The 19,291-nt window shown below is 28.8% G+C and overlaps 1 protein-coding gene across 1 annotated transcript in view; it reads right to left on the bottom strand.

Moving 5' to 3' along the window:
- The window catches only part of LOC135955288 (uncharacterized), a 196,104-nt gene that overhangs the window by 66,277 nt on the left and 110,536 nt on the right, over positions 1 to 19,291 (bottom strand). The window lies entirely within an intron of this gene.

Raw genomic sequence — 19,291 nt, 5'->3', positions numbered from 1 at the left:
TTGACAAAAATTTTTTTTTTTGGTGAAAAATAAATTCGGCTTAAAAAATATTATTCCCGATTTTGAGCCATTGTAGGTCCAACTTACTATATTACTATATACATATGTGTTGTAAAGGAATTTGAAATATTGTATATATTGTTACGTTTTAACCTTTTCAAAACGCTGGTTTATTTTCTTTAAATAAACCGGATACTTTTGATTGCAAATAAAAGCCGTTCAGTAGTTTGAAAATTGTAACAACTCTTTATTTATTTTAAAATGTACAACAACCACAGAATTAAATAGCCACTCAATGTTCTTTATACACGTTTATAAATTCTTAGAAATACAGACACAATTTATAATGTACACGAATTTACTTGAAAAACACAACACACTTTAAGGCACTTAGTTGATGTTTATTCGAAAAGCGTCTCTGATAAACTCACTCACGACTGCAACCTCTGCCACTATTTATAACACTGCCATCTGCATTCTAGATTGCTCTTTAACTGTCAAAATTCGAATATTCTAGATCTTACTAATACATACGCCATCTGTGGTGTACTTTCGAATACAGCGTTGCCAACTTACGATCAAATCAACTGAAAGCTTTTATTTAATAATGCCCACAGATATGTTACAGTCTGCCATTACAGCACTGTTATTTGAAAGCATTATGCTACTTTTAAATCAGCCCTTAAAATCGTTATATTTGAATTCAAGTACAATTTCGTAACAATATTAATGACTTAATAATCTACATATCGATCAAAAATAGGCCAAAAATCGAGGTTGTCCTGGATTTTTCCTTATATCACAGCCTTTTGTGGACCGATTTTCTCGATTTTAAATAGCAATCGAACCGGTGATCTATATCTGGATTACTAAGTCGTTAATATAGACAATATTTCAAAGACCTTTGCAACAGTTTATATAGCGTCATAGTAAGTCGGACTTATAATGGGTAAATTTCGGAAAAAATATTTTTTAACCCGAATTTTTTTTTTCACAAAAAAAATTTTTATACATTTTTTTCCAATAATAAATTAAAATTTTTTAATTTTTTTTTAATTTAAAAAAAAAATTTCCTATAAATTTTTTCCACTAATAAATTAAAATTTTTTTAGGAACATGAAAATACAACATATATTTTGTTCTGAGTGAATGAGTATACGAAAGGGGTTAATATTGGTACTTATTTTTATTCATTGTTTACGGTCTAAAAAGGAAGATCAGAACAATGCATACTTCCGACGATTTTATTTGACATTATGGGTGCCCCGATGGAAAAAACGATTGAGGGTTACGAGTTCGATTCCCCCAGGAGACTGGGTATATCTGCAGACAAGTTTTACTATGATTGGTGTAGCGAAATAAAGTGGGTATTATGTTAAATAAATTGTATAACACTTTCAAACTAAACACCCTTTCAAAATAAAAAAAACAGGTCATTTCGCAAAATGTTTACAAATGTAACAATAAAAAACAAACAAACAAAAAATAAGAAAAAAACTAACTTTTGCATGCCACAAATTATTAAGTGAATCTATACGTGTGTAAGTAGGTGTGTTTGCATTTGTTGGTAATGGGTGTATGTCTGTGTGCAACAAAGTGTTTGCATAAAAATATATTGTGACAGAAGTAAGTCAAACCAAACCATGTATTTATTTATTATTGTTTGGTTAACTTTATACGAAATTTGTTTGTGTTTAGTTTTCTTTAAGCATGAGCTTTCTTCCATTCATACTTAAACTTTGGGGGATTTTGAAGGCGTTTTGTTCTACTAACAAACAAACCTAAAATATTTAAATATTTTGTCCACCTCCTTAGTTTTTGTCTTGAGCATAAATGTGTGTGTTTTATTTGCTTTTGTTGCCACACTTTTCCTCACAATGTGGTCAAAATGCAGAAAGATGGGTGTTGTTGTGGCCACAACACAATATTATGGAGAAATAAGTTCCATTTAGCAAACTGTAAAACAGTTTTGTGCTGCTGCTACAGCTACTGCTGTTATTGTTAAGCATTTATTTATATGTGTTTAGTGGCAGTTTGGATGTTGCTGTTATATTCCTTGCTTCCTTCGTTTGTGTCCATAAACATGCCTCTAGAGGCAACTTTATATAGTTCTTTCTTTCTTTGTTTTTTTTATTTATTTCTTACTTTCTTGGTTCACAGGGTTCATTCATTTCATTTCATTTGCTGTGTTATGTCTGTTAATTTTTCTTGTATTTACATATTTCTTCCCTTCAGTCCTGTTTATTGATTGTGGCATATATTTGTTTGTGGGAATTTAATAAAAAATGCAAATTTGTTTGTTAACAAAGTCCCCAAGTTATACAAATAATGCGAACAGAAAAAATCTCACCCAATTCGTAATTGGAAACAGCTTATGAAGTTCTGTTTTCTTTTTTTTTTTTGGTCATATTTTCTTATTGCTTTTTTATTTGAATTGTTATGATCGCCTTAAATGTAATGTCATCATAAAAATGCAATATTTATGTAGATTATTTTTTTTGATATTTTTATTTATTTCTTGTCTAGTTTCTTTTCAAGGACTTTTTTGCTTCTACTTAAAGAAATTTGCTGTTTTTTAGTGAAATAAATTGAATTTACATAAATTATTTATTCATAATAAATAGTACATTTTCATAAATAAGAATATTTTTTTTTATAGAGGCCTATTTATGGAGATTTTGCTTTTTTGAAATGGACATCTAAATTGAGTGTGTAAATACAATTTGATTTTGTGTATTTTTTATATGATAAATATTGTATATATTTGTTACAGTAAAGTTTGGAAAGATCTGAACTATTAACATATACTTTTTTTTCGAAAAATTCAAAAATTTTAATCAGTAATATTTCTAAAAAGCAATAAAATAAAATAAATAAATTTTCCACTTAAAATCAAAAGCGGCAAAAGTAACCACTTTGAGAATTAATCGTTACATATACAAAACTGATCTAATTTAACTGAAAATTTACATAACACATATTATTTTCGAGAAATTATGAAATTTTACGCGAGTAACCGTTTATATTTCTTAAAGTAATCGTTAATTAAACAAAAAGTTTTATGCAATTTTATTATAAATATTTAGAGAACTTAAAAACAAAGAATTTTTTCATCTAAATTCAATAATAAACAAAAGTAACCACTTTTGTTTATTATTGAATTAATCGTTACTTAGGTGAAACTATTACAATTTAACTGTGATTTATTTAACATATACTTTTTTCGAAAAAGTACAAAATTTTAAGCGAGTAACCATTTATATTTCGTAAAGTAACCGTTAATTTAACAAAAGTAACCACTTTGAAAATAATTCGTGACTTATGTAAAACTAATACAAATTAGCTCTGATTTACTGAACATAAACTAATTTCCAGAAATTATAAAATTTTAAACGAGTAATCGTTTATATTATGTAAAGTAATCGTTAATATGGCTACAAGTTTATAGAAAATTATTATAAATACATAGGAAATGCAACTACAAAGAAATTTTTCTCTTAAATAATGACAATGGCCAAAAGTAACCACTAAAAATCTACAATGCTCAAAAGTAACCACTTGGAAAATTAGTCGTTACAAATATAGAAATGCTCCAAATTAACCCTGATTTACTTTTTTCGAGAAATTATAAAGTTTTAAGAGAGTAGCCGTTTATATTTCCTATAGTAATCGTTAATTTAACTAAAAGTTTTAACGTTCTAGTTCAGGTTCTAGTTCTGTTCTAGTTCTGTTCTAGTTCTGTTCTAGTTCTGTTCTAGTTCTGTTCTAGTTCTGTTCTAGTTCTGTTCTAGTTCTGTTCTAGTTCTGTTCTAGTTCTGTTCTAGTTCTGTTCTAGTTCTGTTCTAGTTCTGTTCTAGTTCTGTTCTAGTTCTGTTCTAGTTCTGTTCTAGTTCTGTTCTAGTTCTGTTCTAGTTCTGTTCTAGTTCTGTTCTAGTTCTGTTCTAGTTCTGTTCTAGTTCTGTTCTAGTTCTGTTCTAGTTCTGTTCTAGTTCTGTTCTAGTTCTGTTCTAGTTCTGTTCTAGTTCTGTTCTAGTTCTGTTCTAGTTCTGTTCTAGTTCTGTTCTAGTTCTGTTCTAGTTCTGTTCTAGTTCTGTTCTAGTTCTGTTCTAGTTCTGTTCTAGTTCTAGTTCTGTTCTAGTTCTGTTCTAGTTCAGTTCTAGTTCAGTTCTAGTTCAGTTCTAGTTCTGTTCTAGTTCTGTTCTAGTTCTGTTCTAGTTCTGTTCTAGTTTTGTTCTAGTTCTGTTCTAGTTCGGTTTCTATAGAATACTGTCTAAGTCAGTAACTTTTATATAGAAAAGTATCTTAACAAGACAGTAATAGTTTCAAATAATCTGATGATGAAACTGTTTTCTTTGGAATTGTGCCTTATTGAGACACTTTTCTTGAGAAAAGTCTTTAAAACAACCTTCAAATCGTTGACAGAATTTCAAAATTTAATTTCATTTAGTTATTTTGCTTTAAATACTATTAAAATATTTTAAATAAACACAAATGTTGCTGAGACTTAAGGCGAAAATTTGCGTTGTTTGTATTTTAGTTATTTTCTATTAAATTTAATGCGAAATTATGGCTCACTTTATTTCAGAAAAAAACCAAGAAAGTAAATTAATAGAGTTTTGCTTTCATTTGGCTGTTGGCGTCAACAATTTAATTCCGCTTTGCTGTATCAATGTCATTGTGGTTGTACGAGAGCGGTTGTATTCTTAGATTTTTTCGCTAGGTGGGATGGGTTAAGGTGGATCTTTATAGAAATTGTTTGTTTATTTCCTGCTTCCTTCCTTGCTATTATGTTCTGTTGTCGAGTATTGTATGTTTGTTTATTTATTTTTTATTTGAAGGAGGCCATCAGCAATTGTAATGATTTCCATGATTCAGTGCTAAAACTTATAAATATGTACATTCTTCACTCTGTTTGTTAGGCAGTAATTTTACTTAAAGTCGCTTATACATCCAGTTATTTTCTTATACAAAACATTTATTTATTTCAGCCTTCCTTCCTTCATTTCTTTATTTATTTATTACTTTCAATTGTGTTGTTTTTCTTTTAAGACTGTGCGCATACTTTAGTATTTCTTTTAAGTTAAACAAGACTGTTACTTTATTTCATGGTGTTTTTAGCTAAATATTTATTTAAATGTCTTTTTCTTGTTTTTCGTTTTTGGAAATTTACTTTATTTTGTGTTGATTATTTGGCCTGTAGCAGTTTACCTGCTTGGTTACTTGAACAATCTTAAAATTTGTCTTGACACTTTGTTTACTGGAGAATGTTAAGACAGAAAGTTACAACGGAAACAATATTTAATTGTAAGACAGTTTCTAGGAAAAACGAAATGGCACAATTTCACAATTTAAAACAAACTTTTGCCAAGAAAATTTTTTATAGAACGAAAGTTTATCGCTGGCGATATACAAATTTCTATAGAACGACGATCTTTGTCTAGCGTTAACAATATTTCTATAACAAATTCGCTGAGAACATTTAAAAACTTAAACATTTAATTTTAAATATTTTTTGCGAATCAATTTTCTTTATTTATGTCACTCACATTGCCATAAAAACTTCACCTCAGCCAAAACCTCGCTGTCTAATTGAAATTTGTCAACACTAAACATGGCACTAAGTCAAATATATACGAATTCTATGAACAATTTGCATATAGCCATGTATTTCGTTTAACATGCCATTGAAAAAATTCCTACATTTATTATTTTTTCATTACATTTCTCTCCGCATCAAGTTTACATTTCATCACATTCAATAACACCGACACCGACATCCCTAAAAGTATGTGAAACATTTTGCCGAAATTAAACCAAACGATGATGAGAAACATAATGGTGAGAGAGGAGGAGGAGAAGAGAGAGTATGATGAATATAAAACAAGTGTATTGAGCATTTAATCTGCATAATTACAAAAAAAAAAAAATATAACGTAGAAATAAAAGCAATGGCAAAATAATTTAGCTTTTGAACTCAATTTTCATTTATATTATAAATATAAATATTATTTAGCATATTCAAACATACAAATGTTAATATTTGCCTAGAAATAAAGCTATTGAATGAAATTCAAACACTTGCTTTCAAAAAATTCTAAGAATTTGAATTCATTTATTATAATGCAAAGATATTTGAGTTCAAATATTTGACAAAAACTTGTCAAGTATTAATTACAGGGCAGACTAAATTTACCTCCACCTATTATTTTTATATTTTTTAACATTTCAATTTTAATATTCACAAATATTTTCTAAGGTCTATTATATCTAAACAACATAGAGAAAACTTAAAAGAATTTCAATTAAATTTAATTTATTTAATTATATTATTTATTTGAGTAATGTCATGTTCATTAGTCAATTAGTATTTTAATTAGCTGTGAAAAAAATTAATTTTACAAATATTTATGTAATTTGTAAAACACACACAAACTCATGTATGAGTAAATAATTATGAAAGCCTGCAGAGATAATAACATACTAGGATATGTTGTAGTGATATTAACATTTCATGCAAAAACACATTTAAACTTACACATATGTACATGTGTATCCTTGCAAAACCATGCAAATTCATGAACAGACCATAAATTTAAAATGCCATAAATAATTATTATCCAGCCGACAGACAACAGGTTATGCAGTTAATACAGGAAATGCACAAATTTATAGGGGGATATTTTAGGTTTCCTGATGAGCTTTATGATGAAATATATAATAATCTATAGAAAAGTGTCCTGATGGGACACTGTTCTATAGAAAAGTGTCCTGATGAGACACTGTTCTATAGAAAAGTGTCCTGATGAGACACTGTTCTATAGAAAAGTGTCCTGCTGAGACACTGTTCTATAGAAAAGTGTCCTGATGAGACACTATTCTATAGAAAAGTGTCCTGATGAGACACTATTCTATAGAAAAGTGTCCTGATGAGACACTATTCTATAGAAAAGTGTCCTGATGAGACACTATTCTATAGAAAAGTGTCATGTTCAAATCATACATATGTATCTCGGATCAAATTTATAAAAAGTGTATTATTTACTAGTTTCTATATTATTTTGTAGCATACATTTAAGCGCTGTAAAAATAATAAATTTTTTGACAAATTATTATTTTTCACATAATTTTTTTTTTGGATTTGAAAGCTCATAATGAATTCCCATCTAAGCTATCGTAATATTTTTTTTAAATTTAAGCAGATTGTTGTGTTTTTAATGAATTGTAGAAAAAAGAATTAAAAAAAATAAATTTTAGTAAAATTTTTATGCAACTGCATAAAATGCTATTGCAAATTTTACTATTTTTATAAAATATCATTTGAAAGCTCATAAAAAAATGCCTGTGTAAGATATCGTTATCATGTTTGAAATTTTAACAGACTGTTGTGTTTTTAATAAATTGTACAAAAAATAATTTTGAAAAATTAAATTTTAGTATAATTTTTTAGCAACTGCATAAAATGCTATTGAAAATTTTGCTATTTTTATAAAATATCATTTGAAAGCTCAATAAAAAATCCCTGTGTAAGATATCGTTATCATTTTTTAAATTTAAACAGACTGTTGTGTTTTTAATGAATTGTACAAAAAATAATTTTGAAAAAATAAATTTTAGTATAATTTTTAAGCAACTGAATAAAATGCTATTGAAAATTTAACTATTTTTACAAAATCAGCCCAATCATGAATAAAAAATTCCGCGGGAGTTTGTTCCCCGGGAGTTTTTTAGCATTGAATTTGAATAGGAAAAATGAGAAAAGGGAAAAAACTCACGCGGAATTTTTATTCATAATTGGGCTGAATATGATTTGAAAGCTCATAAATAAATTCCCCTTTAAGATATCGTAATAATTTTTGAAATTTAAACATTTTAGACTTGTTGAGACACTATTCTAAGGACACTTATCCATGTAAAATGTCTGTATAAGTATTATTTTTTTAGAAAAGTGTCTGGAGCAGTATCTCTTCTATAGTAAACCATAACAGGTATATTTCTATAGCTGAAAGCCACTTTTACCCGCCAAGGGTTAATTGTATTTGTTTATATGCTTGTATTACACGAGTACTTGTTTTACAACTAACGCAACAGTCTAAAATTTACAACAAGTACAAGAGCAGCCAACAAACAACGTGAACGAACAACTTTTACAACATAAACAATGTATTTTATTGTATGTAGTAAATTTTAAAACAAAGTAAAAATATCAGATTTAAAAGGAAAAAAAAACATACAAACACACATTCCTTTAACAATACACTGACATACTTTTACAAAAAAAAGTATTAACAACAACAAGTGGCTAAACCAAATAGAATCTCGGGAAAAAAACTGAAGAGTTAAGTTCTCAAATAAAAATAGCGGAAATGAAAGGGGAAGAGAGAGAAAACAGAAGGACTAAAGTAAGGGAAGGGTACAACCGTGTTGGGTTTAGGAAAAACAAGGATATTGTGTAACAATAACATTATAAAAGTAGGGGTTTAGCGGTTTTAAGTAACGAAAAGGAAAAATACAAAAAAATAATAAAAAATATAAAATGGCATGAAAGGGTTTTAGGAATTAAAAAAAACGAAAACTGTTATAAACGCTAGCAAACATATGTTTAGTTAATTTAGTGTTATTAAAACTGAAAAGGATAGAAATAGGTTTAAGGCTTTTTAAGAATTTAATGAAAGTTAACACGATGTTTACAAGGACACTATAGCCATTTAATAATATAGTAATGTCGTTAAACTTATGCTAAAATTATTTAATCTTTTAGGGTTATAAAGAAGAGCAGCATAAAATGAAAATTTAAGAATTTGTTTAACAAAGAAGAATAGATATTTTTGTAAAATTTTGGCTTTAAGTTAATGTTTTATCTTTCTACAAATATTTGTAGCCTTATTCTTTTAACATGAAAAAATGTATATCTATGCACTCAGAAAAATAATATAGTTGTATATAAAATCATTTCAACATTTTTACAAGTTTTTTTAACAATATTTTGGTCACTGTAATTGGGTATATGATGGCGGTAACCATAATATGGTAAAGTTACAATTCATATGATTGTAGCTATCCTGAATGCCATGGTATGATTTAGTCTTTGATATACTTTTTTGAATTTGAAGAAAAGTGAATAAATCACACACTATTCTCTACAATAGAGTCAAAAGAAGGCACTATTCTATAGAGTAGATACTAAAAAATACAATATTCTATAGAATAGAGTCAAAAGAAGACCATATTCTATAGAATAAAGTCCACAAAAGACACTATTCTATAAAATAGAGTTCAAAGAAAACGCTATTCTATAGAATAAAGTTTAAAGTAGAAACACAGTGCGTATGAGTGTTATGGAATTTATTAAATATCAATCATACGTCCTGTATGTCATGCTATGATTTAGTCGTTGACATACTTTTTTGAATTTGAAGAAAAGTGAATAAATCACACACTATTCTATACACTAGAGTCAAAAGAAGATACCATTCTATAGAATAGATCCCAAAAAAAAAGACAATATTCTATAGAATAGAGTCAAAAAAATACAATATTTTATAGAATAAATCCGCCTAATATCAAATAGAGTCAAAAGAAGACAATAGCCTATAGAATAGAGTCCAAACCAGACAGTATTTAATATAATAGATGCCAAACAAGGCACTATTCTACAGAAAAAATTCCAAAGATGAAAATTTTCAATAAATAGATTCCAAAGAAGACACTATTCTATACAATAGAGGTCAGACAAGACACTATTCTATAAAATATTGTTCAACGAAGAATCTTTTCTATAGAATAGACTTCAAAAAAGACACTATCTATTCTATAGAATGGAGGCCAACGAAGACCCTAGTCTATAGAATAGAGCCAAAGCAGATACTACCCTATAATAGAGTCCAATGAAACTATTTCATATAATGGGTGCATGACTTAAAAATGCGGGATTTACAGTAGATGGCATATCTTTTGAACGAGGTTTTTGTTTTTAACAACTTATATGTCATTTTGAAGGGTACATATCTATCATTATACCCTTCATCTTCGTGAGAAGGGTATATATAAGTTTGTCATTCCGTTTGTAATTTCTACATTTTTCATTTCCGAGCCTATAAAGTATATATATTCTGGATCCTTATAGATAGCGGAGTCGATTAAGCCATATCCGTCTGTCTGTTGAAATCAATTTTCTGAAGACCCCAAATATTCAATAATTCTTTCAGACATGCTTTCGAGAATTTTGCTATTTAAAATCAGCAAAATCGGTCCACAAATGGCTGAGATATGAGGAAAAACCATGACAACCTCGATTTTTAGCCTATTTTTACCTATATCTGGATTACTAAATCATTAATATAGACAATATGAAAAAAAAAAAAAAAATTTAAAAATTAAAAAAAAAATTAAAATAACAATTCGAAATTTTTTTTTTTAAAAAATTAAAAAACAACTTTGGAAAAAAAATATTTAAAATTTTTATTTTGAAGTATAATTTGGTGAATTCTTCGTTGTTCATGTGTTGTTCGAGGCATTTCTATTCAGACCGGGCAAAGATGAACTTCGAACATGCCAAACACTATTGCAGACACTTTACTGAAAGTGACTGAGCCAAAGTTCTTTCGCATAAATGTTATAGGCTGAACTGAACATTTATATTTTATTATATAATTTAATTATTTATCTAGCAAAATTTTTATTATTTTTTTTAATATGAGAAATTTAACTTTGACCTGGTCCGCCTCTTAGTAAAATTCGATATTCTGTTTGATGAAATTCATAAAGCATTATTTATTTCCTACTAGCGCTATAAATCTTGTAGCAATCCCATTAGTATTATAGAAGTTATGATTATTTAAAAATATGCGTATAACAGTGCGTATGATTAATATTAATTATTAAGTATTTTTTAAATTCGAATAACATTTATTGTGTTGTACATTTTTATAAAATGTAAATGGAATATTTAGCATAACATTTCAAGGCATTTTAACAAGTAAAAAAAGATAGCCTAATATAAATGGAAGTGATTAACAGTTTAAAGGTATGGTGAATAACTGGACCCAAAACCAACACCCCCCCCAAATGGAGTACATGGATCCGTGTGTAACATATTTATATCATAATCTCAGAATATAATGATGATATAATCATGAACATGATTGCCATAAGCATATATTTATTTACTACAAACTATTTTACCATATTATGATTACCACAATCATATAAATAATTACAGTGACCATAATATAGTTAAAAATCTTGTAAAAAAGTTGAAAGGATTAGAATGAACATGTTTAACTATATTTTTTCTCTGGGTGTGTTTTAGTTAAGACTCTTGAAGGGGTTAATTTAGGCAAAATAAAAATATCTTGAGTTACATCCTTAAACAAGCCATATTTTCTTTAATATATGTATTTGTATATGTGAGACTTTCCAAGCAATTCTTTTTTACCCAAAGTGTTGAGGTTGTCTCATTTGTTCCATTATGTAGTTGAGTGTTGTACTTTAATTAAAGAACAATACCTTCATTAACATTACTTTTGTTTATTTTTTGTCTCAAATGTTGTTAATTTCATTTCATCATAAACATTTTAAGCAAAATAAAATCAAGCTCCAAAATGCTTCATTAATTAAATAATAAAAACAACAAACCCCTCTCCCAGTCTCCTTTTAAACTCACCTCTAAACCTTTACAAATTGTTCATAAATTTTTTTTCCTTTTTTCTTATTCTACCGCTTATTTCCTGTGTGTCTTTTATCTCCTAATCCTGCTAACATAAGTTATTTATTTATTTCATTCATTACCTTTTTTGTTTCATAATATTTAATTTTTTTTTTTTATGAAAAATATTTTTCATTCTCTTTTGCCATGTAATGAAAATCTGTAATAATATGCCTTGTCACCAGGGAGACATAATGTTAATGTTTTTGTTTAGTTAAAATAATTTCCGTTTTACTAACTATTCAAATTACAGAAAAAGCCTCAGTTTTCATTTGCTTTATAGTAAATACCAACAGAAATACCTTAAGGCAGAAGAGGAATAGATTTAAAAATGTCATAAAAAATATAGGGATGATGCACAGTGGGCTGGAACATAAAATAAGAGGTAATAAAATGGAATCATCTAAACTACAATTGAATAAAATACTATTGAAAATTTTACTAATTTTAGAAAAGCTGCTACCCTGTTCATGTTTTTGAAAACTTGATGAGAAAACTTAAATTTTTTTAAAATAAACCAGTTTAGACCATTGAAAACAATTAAACTGCATATCTCTTAAAATGTAAGAGATAACTTTACAAATTACAAGCTGTACACAGTTTTCTTAGACAGAAGTGATCGACTTTTATACCCTGTATCTCTCTTAAAGCCCATGAAGAGACGATTCGTCTATACATCATTTTGCAATGGGACAAGAGGTTTAGAAGATTTAGATTTATTACCAATTTTTTTTTCCAATCTACCCCACTGTGCGGTTGTCGACTGGTGGTTTAAAGAGACAAACCGCATAATTTTGGTCAGATTTTGAATGAAATTTACACATCACTGAGGACGACATTAATTTTATGATTTTTATTTTTAAACTAAAACAACTTTAATTAGATGATAAAATTATTATTTAAAACTTAAATTGATGCTTAAAATTCAGTACTAAAAATATAAAATTGTGTCGAAACAAGAACATTTTCTATAGAAAATACACTAAACAGGACAATTTCATAAAGAAAATAATCTAAATAAGACACTTTCCTAGGAAATACTGTCTACACAAGGCAGTTTTCCATATAAAGGAAACCAAACAAGACAATTTTCTATAGAAAAGAAACCAAAACAAGAGACTTTTCTATAAAAAAGATCAAACAAGAGACATTTCTATAAAAAAGAGACCAAGTCAGACACTTTTCTATAGAAAAGAAATAAAACAAGAAACTTTTCCATAGAAAAGAGGCCAAACAAGACACTTTCTGCAGAAAGGAGACCAAAAAGGACACCTTTCTATAGAAAAGAAACCAAACAAGACTCTTTTCTTTAAAAAAGATCTCAAACCAGGCATTTATCTATGGATTATCTGTCTCCACAAGACACTTTTCTATAGATTATCTGTCTCCACAAGACACTTTTCTATAGAATAGTGTCTCCACAAGACACTTTTCTATAGAATAGTGTCTCCACAAGACACTTTTCTATAGAATAGTGTCTCCACAAGACACTTTTCTATAGAATAGTGTCTCCACAAGACACTTTTCTATAGAATAGTGTCTCCACAAGACACTTTTCTATAGAATAGTGTCTCCACAAGACACTTTTCTATAGAATAGTGTCTCCACAAGACACTTTTCTATAGAATAGTGTCTCCACAAGACACTTTTCTATAGAATAGTGTCTCCACAAGACACTTTTCTATAGAATAGTGTCTCCACAAGACACTTTTCTATAGAATAGTGTCTCCACAAGACACTTTTCTATAGAATAGTGTCTCCACAAGACACTTTTCTATAGAATAGTGTCTCCACAAGACACTTTTCTATAGAATAGTGTCTCCACAAGACACTTTTCTATAGAATAGTGTCTCCACAAGACACTTTTCTATAGAATAGTGTCTCCACAAGACACTTTTCTATAGAATAGTGTCTCCACAAGACACTTTTCTATAGAATAGTGTCTCCACAAGACACTTTTCTGTAGAATAGTGTCTCCACAAGACACTTTTCTGTAGAATAGTGTCTCCACAAGACACTTTTCTATAGAATAGTGTCTCCACAAGACACTTTTCTATAGAATAGTGTCTCCTCAAGGCACTTTTCCATAGAATAGTGTCTCCACAAGACACTTTTCTATAGAATAGTGTCTCCACAAGACACTTTTCTATAGAACAGTGTCTCCTCAAGACACTTTTCTATAGAATAGTGTCTCCACAAGACACTTTTCTATAGAATAGTGTCTCCACAAGACACTTTTCTATAGACACTTTTCTATAGAATAGTGTCTCCACAAGACACTTTTCTATAGAATAGTGTCTCCACAAGACACTTTTCTATAGACACTTTTCTATAGAATAGTGTCTCCACAAGACACTTTTCCATAGAATAGTGTCTCCACAAGACACTTTTCTATAGAACAGTGTCTCCTCAAGACACTTTTCTATAGAACAGTGTCTCCTCAAGACACTTTTCTATAGAATAGTGTCTCCACAAGACACTTTTCTATAGAATAGTGTCTCCACAAGACACTTTTCTATAGAACAGTGTCTCCACAAGACACTTTTCTATAGAATAGTGTCTCCACAAGACACTTTTCTATAGAATAGTGTCTCCACAAGACACTTTTTTCTATAGAATAGTGTCTCCACAAGACACTTTTTTATATAGAATAGTGTCTCCTCAAGGCACTTTTCTATAGAATAGTAACTCCTCAAGGCACTTTTCTATAGATTAGTGTCTCCTCAAGGCACTTTTCTGTAGATTAGTGTCTCCTCAAGGCACTTTTCTGTAGATTAGTGTCTCCTCAAGGCACTTTTCTGTAGATTAGTGTCTCCTCAAGGCACTTTTCTGTAGATTAGTGTCTCCTCAAGGCACTTTTCTATAGAATAGTGTCTCATCAAGGCACTTTTCTTTAGAATAGTGTCCCATCAAGGCACTTTTCTTTGGAATAGTATCCCATCAAGACACTTTTCTTTAGAATAGAGTCTAATAAATTAAAATTATTATATTGTAAGAAATTATTATTTAGTTGTAAATTATAATTATGCTTCAAACTTCTGTCATTCTTAACTAAATCCCTGTACATTTATTATATTATTATAATTTAGCTTATAACGTAAAATAACTAAAACAAAACATTCCAAAAAGTTTGATTTAACCTTGACATGATGGTATGTGAGTTTTCTATCTGTTCATTAGCGCTAAAAACTTTTAATGATTAAAAATAATATATTGTATGTATCATAATATAACTCATGAGCTCAGATATAAAATATTTTTGCCATAATTTGCAATTTTGTTAGAAATATAATATGAATATAGAGTTTCTGTGGCAAAACTTGTAGAGATAATAAAGCAAGTCTTTGTCTAAATTATGCAATATTTCCCCTCAAAATGTATTCTGCCAAACTGTATTCTGCCAAACTTAATGTGAAACCCTTGTAACAGAAAAAAAATTAGAGACAAAAAAATATCAAATTCAAGCATAATCTCTCAAATACATAAACATGTCGACATACTTCACTATAAAACTTTTGCTCTCAAACAAGAAAACTTTGAACTGTAAACAAGTACAAGTGAAAGTACGAGTGGGAGCGAGTATTAATACTGTAATCAACATTCATGTAATTAATCATTGATGAGATAACTTTACAAACAAAAAAAAAAAATGATGAGAATTTTTTCTCCAAAAAAAAGCGCAAATATGTTAAATAAGTGTACATGTAGTATAAAAATTTCAGCTTCATTATAATTTCATGTTATAAAAGACTCATTTAAACTCTCTCAAGATGATTAAATTCTAATTAGGTTCGCTAAAAGTTCTGGGCACAACAGCCACGGACGGCAGCTTAAATTTTCTAGTGAGACATAAGCCCAAAACAGCAACAATAGCAGCCAAAAAGGACATAAATGCTTATATATTGCAACCAAATATTGTATAAACAGTTGGCAAAAAACGAAAATAAAACAAATCTGAAATTCAAACCGTCTTTGTAAAACATCAATGCCTGCCATAGCAGTCACCATCTTTCTTTAGGAAGAAAAAAACAAACGTTGCTGATGATGATGGTTATGCCAGAATACAATTTAACTTGTTTGCAAGAATTTCTTTTTCCCACACAGTATTTTTGCCACTTTTGCAGTATGAATTGCTGTTACAGAGTGCAAAAAGTACTGAAGTAGAAAACTAAGACGACGAAAATTTTAACAACAACAACTATACAACAGCTCTTGAACCAAGTTTATCAAGCCTTTACCAAAAAGAAACAGCATAAAAATTGTGTTCAGCTGCCATGTATTTTGTGTAGGACTCCTGCAAAAAGGACTTATGAGGCAAAATTTGACAAAATAAGACACTATTCTATAGAAAAGAGTCTAAACAAGACACTAATCTATAGACTTGACCATCAACAAGACGGCAATCTCCAGAAGAGAGACTAAACAACACACCATTCTCTAGAATAGAGTCTAAACAAGTCACCTTTCTCTAGAATAGAGTCCAAACAAGATACTTTTCTCTAGAATAGAGTCCAAATAAGATACTTTTCTATAGAATATAGTCTAAATAAGACAATATTCTATAGAATAGAATCTAAACAAAACGATATTCTATAGAATAGCGTCTAAACAAGACACTTTTCTCTGGAAGAGGTCCTAAACAAGACACCATTCTCTAGAACAGAGATCAAACAAGATACTTTTCTCTACAATAGAGTCTAAAAAATATAAAAATATTCTATAGAATAGAATCTAAACAAAACGATATTCTATAGATAGAGTCTAAACAGGACACTTTTCTCTAGAATAGAGTCTAAACAAGACACTTTTCTCTAGAATAGAGTCTTAACAAGATACTTTTCTTTAGAATAGAATATTCTATAGAATAGAATCTAAACAAGACGATATTTTCTAGAATAGAGTCTACACAAGACACTATTCTATAGAATAGAGTTTAAAAAAGACACTACTATCTAGAATAGAGTCCAAACATGACACTAGAACAGAGTCCAAACAAGACTCCTTTCTACAGAATAGAGTCTTAACAAGACAACATTCTCTAGAATAGAGTCCAAACAATACACTACTCTCTAGAATAGGGCCTAAACAAGACACCATTCTCTAGAATAGAGTCTAAACAAGGCATTATTATCTAGAATAGACTCTTAACAAGACACTATTCTATAGAATAGAGTTTTAACAAGCCACTATTCTATAGAACAGAATCGAATCAAGTTTCTATTCTACAGACTAGAGTCAAAACAAGACTTGCTTCTATAGAATAGAGTCAAAAGAAGACCCCGTCGTCATTATCAGCAAACATTTTTATTTAAAATTTCCATTTCATTTCATTTAAACAGCAGTTTCTGTTTACATGAAAATTCAAAAGTTTCAAAGGTAATTAATACTATTTCCCTGGCAACTGTTTCCATTGCACATGGGGTCAACTGAAATTTTCAACAAAAATTTATTACAATTTAAAATGTAAATTTTGCAACAGTCCAACAATATAACCCTTTATAACAAAAGTTGCCAGCGAAATAAAATAAAACAAATTCCCTATAAGATTGTATTCATTAATGCTCAAAATAAATGCAGAACAAAATATATACAGAGTCATATAAAAACTTTAATCCCTTTTTCACTGGAAATGTAAATATTACAAGGGTTATGATGAGGACTTTTCGAGCCATTCATAAAGCGAAAATATAGAAGAAAAAAAACACAATAAAACCCCTTGAGTTTAACAGCGACTCACTTACTCAGCCATTCAAACAGACGCCCACTCACAGATTCATACAACCATACAACCACTCATTCCTGCACTTGCTGTTTTTTTCCATATCCAGTTATTAGCACCGGCAGGCAACGCAGCCAGCCAGGCAGTCAGTCAGTCACTCACTTACAACTCAAAAATTAAAATGCATTTTCCATAGAAAGTTATTGTTAAGAAACTACAATTTTCAGCTGCCAAACGTCATGGACAAGATGAAGACATGAAAAATATATAAATTTTTATTTTTTTTTGTTAAATATTTTTCACTATTTGGGATTTTCTTTTTATATTATAAAGATATTGAAAGCCATAGAAGAGGCTTTAGTGCTATGATGGATGTTTGTTTTATTTGCTTTTTATCTTTGGTCATATGGCGCTGAAAAAAAAACATTCTTTTCGATTTATTTGCCTTTACTATCAAAGGAAAATAAAGTTTTCTTTCTTTTTTGTATGTTTTGTTTAAACCCCAAGAAACAGATAAAGAATAAATAAAAAAAATAAAACCACTTTAGAAATTAACAAGTAAGAGTGCTATATTCGGCTGTGCCGAATCTTATATACCCTTCACCAAATTATACTTCAAAATTTTAAATATTTTTAGGTAAACAAAATTTAATTTGTTTTCCAGTTGTTTTTTTAATTTTTTGAAAAAAAATTTTTTCGATTGTTATTTTAAATTTTTTTTTTTTTAAATTTAAAATTTTTTTTTTTTGATTTAAAAATTTTTTTTTTAAATTTTAAAAAAAATTTTTTTTTTTTAAATTTTAAAATTTTTTTTTTGTTTTTAAAATTTTTTTTTTTGGAAAAAAAAATTCGGGTTAAAATTTTTTCCCGATTTTGACCCGTTGTAGGTCCTACTTACTATGGTCTTATATACGTCGTTGCAAATGTCTTTGAAATATCTATCATTAGATATCCATATTGTCTATATTAATGTCTTAGTAATCCAGATATAGGTAAAAAATAGGTCAAAAATCGAGGTTGTCTTGGATTTTTCCTCATATCTCAGCCATTTGTGGACCGATTTTGCTGATTTTAAATAGCAAAATTCTCGAAAGCATGTCTGAAAGAATTATTGAAGATTTGGATCCCGAAGATATCTGGGGTCTTCAGAAAACTGATTTCAACAGACAGACGGACAGACAGACAGACAGACAGACAGACAGACGGACATGGCTTAATCGACTCCGCTATCTATAAGGATCCAGAATATATATACTTTATAGGGTCGGAAATGAAAAATGTAGAAATTACAAACGGAATGACAAACTTATATATACCCTTCTCACGAAGGTGAAGGGTATAAAAACAAGCAAAACTTGTTTTAAATAAAATTTAAGTTTTATTAAACAATTTTTTATTAAAGGAAATACCTGTCAAAAACAATTTAACACTCAATATTTATTATTTCATAGATATTTCCGTTTTAATTAATTTCCATAATGCAATGTATGATGGTATAAAAAAAAATCAATTAACAATTTATTTCAAGAGAAATATGACATTTATCTGTAATGAGTTTTATTGGAAAACAGGGTGTGTGCAATTTGTACGTGATAAGATTGAAAACGAAATGTAAAAAAAACAATACGTATATGAGTAATAAAATTAAGGAAATATGTATCATATTAACATTTACAGCGGAAACACAGTGCGTATGAGTGTTATGGAATTTATTAAATATCAATCATACGTCCTGCATGCCATGCTATGATTTAGTCTGTGACATACTTTTTTGAATTTGAAGAAAAGTGACTAAATCAGACACTATTCTATATACCAGAGTCAAAAGAAGGCACTATTCTATAGAGTAGAGTCCAAAAAAGACAATA

Source organism: Calliphora vicina, chromosome 3 (assembly GCF_958450345.1).
Source record: "Calliphora vicina chromosome 3, idCalVici1.1, whole genome shotgun sequence".
NCBI classification, from domain to species: domain Eukaryota; kingdom Metazoa; phylum Arthropoda; class Insecta; order Diptera; family Calliphoridae; genus Calliphora; species Calliphora vicina.
This window is presented reverse-complemented; position numbering and strand designations above follow the sequence as displayed.